This window comes from Ranitomeya imitator, chromosome 2, assembly GCF_032444005.1.
Source record: "Ranitomeya imitator isolate aRanImi1 chromosome 2, aRanImi1.pri, whole genome shotgun sequence".
Taxonomy (NCBI): Eukaryota; Metazoa; Chordata; class Amphibia; order Anura; family Dendrobatidae; genus Ranitomeya; species Ranitomeya imitator.
The window spans coordinates 422,005,993-422,008,649 of NC_091283.1; the positions used below are offsets into that span (position 1 = coordinate 422,005,993).

General features: G+C 38.4%; 1 non-coding gene across 1 annotated transcript; it reads left to right on the forward strand.

Annotated features, from left to right (window-relative positions):
• The first annotated feature begins 2,133 nt into the window (after positions 1 to 2,133).
• Positions 2,134 to 2,315, forward strand: LOC138668164 (U2 spliceosomal RNA). Its single transcript, XR_011319108.1, has one exon. It is a non-coding gene; the product is annotated as a U2 spliceosomal RNA (small nuclear RNA).
• The last annotated feature ends 342 nt before the right edge of the window (positions 2,316 to 2,657 follow it).

The window sequence follows — 2,657 nt, forward strand, 5'->3', positions numbered from 1 at the left end:
TGCATCCAGACCAGGTATGTGGTGTGCCTGGTCGTACAATTGCTGAAAATTTAAATATAATACGGGACGCAATATGGTAACAGCAAGAGCGGAAGCAAAAACTGGCGCTTCTGTCCTTAGACTTTCAAAAAGCATATGACAGAGTCTCCCATAAGTACTTATATTCTGTTTTAAAGAAAATGAAATTTCCAGCTGTTTTTATAAAGCACATTGCACTTTTGTATGAAGGAAGTTTTAGCAAGATTTTAATTAATGGCTTTTTATCTGCAGAAGTTTTTTTTACAGTCTGGCGTTAAACAAGGATGCCCTCTCTCACCTTTGCTTTTTATCTGCGCAATTGAGCCCTTATTGGCGATGCTGAGGAAGGAGAAAATGGTGAAAGGAGTGCCTATACCAGGTGGAAATGGCCTGAGTACAAAATCTTTAGGCTACATGGATGATATCACACTCCTGATTGACTCAGAACAGTCGCTAAGAAGAGCGGTAAGAATTAGGCTACGTTCACATTAGCGTTGCGCGCCGGTGCGTCGGCGACGCAACGCACGACGCACAAAAAATGCGCGCAAAACGTGCGCAAAAACGCTGCGTTTTGCGACACGTGCGTCGTTTTTTGACGAAAATCGGACGCACGAAAAATGCAACTTGTTGCATTTTCTTGCGTCCGACGCTAGCGTCGGAAACGACGCACGTGTCGAAAAACGCCACCCAAAAAACGCACGCGTCCCCTATGTTAAACATAGGGGCGCATCGCCGCTGCGTCGCCGCTGCGTCGCCGACGCAACAGCGACGCACATTAGCGGAACGCTAATGTGAATGTAGCCTCACTGACTTCTTTTGTTTAGCATCTGCTTTCAAACTGAACCTAGAGAAGAGTGAATGTCTGGGCTTTGGTGATTGGTCAGATGTGCAGATTCCTCAACTAAAAATCAGAAATGACCAAATTAAAATCCTAGGCGTAGTGTTAACTTAAAAAAATGATGGAGAAGAAAGTTGGCAGTCGGTGAAAGAGAGAATACAGAAGAAAAGTCTATGGAAACAGAGAAAATTATCAATGGAAGGTAAAAATCTAATTATTAAGTCTCTATTGTTACCGATAATGTTGTTTTTAAATATGGTGTACCCCCCAAATGAGAACACAGTGAAGTTTTTGCAGAGACAAATTTTTCTTTTTCTGCGGGGATCTAAAATGGAGAAAGTCCGAAGAGAAATACTGTACAAACAACACAAGTATGGTGGAAAGAATATCCCAAATATAAAAACTTTTTTGTACTTAAAATTCTTCAGTTTTTGCTTTAAAATGATTAACATAAGGACTAATTGGTCTTTTTATTTAAAGTATGCAGCTGGAGATATCTTCAGGAAGAGAAAGTGGATAACTTTGTCTCAAAATTCTCCAGTCTTAATTACACCACCTAAACAATATGTTCTGTTAGAGAAAATAATTAGACTTTTCAACTTGCCTGAAATAGACATAGAGATGCTGTAAAATTCAAGAAGACTGGCTCTAGAAACAAGGAGAAAAGAAACAATGACTGCAGTGGCAAATTTTACATACAATAAAAGTGGAAGAATTTGGAGAATGACTTATGCACCTTATTTAACAAATGAATTCAAAGACTTGGCTTGGGCAATAGTGCAAGAATGTGTTCCTGTTAGGTTTTTTCAACACAGAAGGGGATTGTGCAATACTGCAAAATGTCCTAGGGCAAGCTGTGCTCATGAAGAGACTGTTTTACACACCTTTTGGAACTGTTTTTATGCCCAAAATGTATGGAGAGAAGTTGGAAGTCTTTTAAAGTTTGTTACTGGTCTTAAGTTTTTAAATCATGAAGTAGTTTTATATGGAAATTTTACATGTCAGTCCAAAGAAAAAGAAAGAGTCATCTGGATAATGATAAATGGAATAAAAAATGCGCTATGGAAAGTCCGAAATATATTGCTTTTCAAAAAAGATCATATAAGTGAAAATGAGTGTATAAAATTAGCACTAAGTGAAATATATATTTATTTCCTGTTAGACCTGAAGAGAATAGGAAAAAAGAGGGCAAAAAGTCTATGGAACTTTCATCTGTGGAACCTTGTAACATGAACAGATTATAAGCAAGAGAAATACAAGAAATAATAAAAACTGAAATAATAGAACAAATGAAAAAGAAAAAAAATCTGTTCTTATCAGTCTAATATCTGATACGTCCCCTATTTGGGGACCATATATTAAATGGATTTTTAGAACAGGGAGATGGAAATGGAGCTTGCTCTGTCCACTCCACGCATTGACCCGTTATTGCAGTATCTCCGGGAACAGTGCACCCCTTCTCTGATCCGGTTTCCAAAAACAGATTGAATTGAAATCAATCAGCGCAAGTTGTCTTTTAACCCTATATGTGAATTCTTTTCAGGGTCAAAGAAGCACATTTCAGATGCCAAATGTAGCATTTTGCTGCTCAATTTCACTTGACCATTTGCAACATTTTGTGTGAGTAGTGTATAATTCATATGATTCGTCAAACTCAATCTGACAGGTGCCCCGCCCCCTATCAAAGTGTATCAAAGTGTGTAACCCCTCCCCTCCCCTTGTTTGACGGCTGGTATCCAGCTGTCCCGCCTTGTTTGATTTCCCCTTTTGATATAGTTTAATATAGTTTAATTTGTTGTAG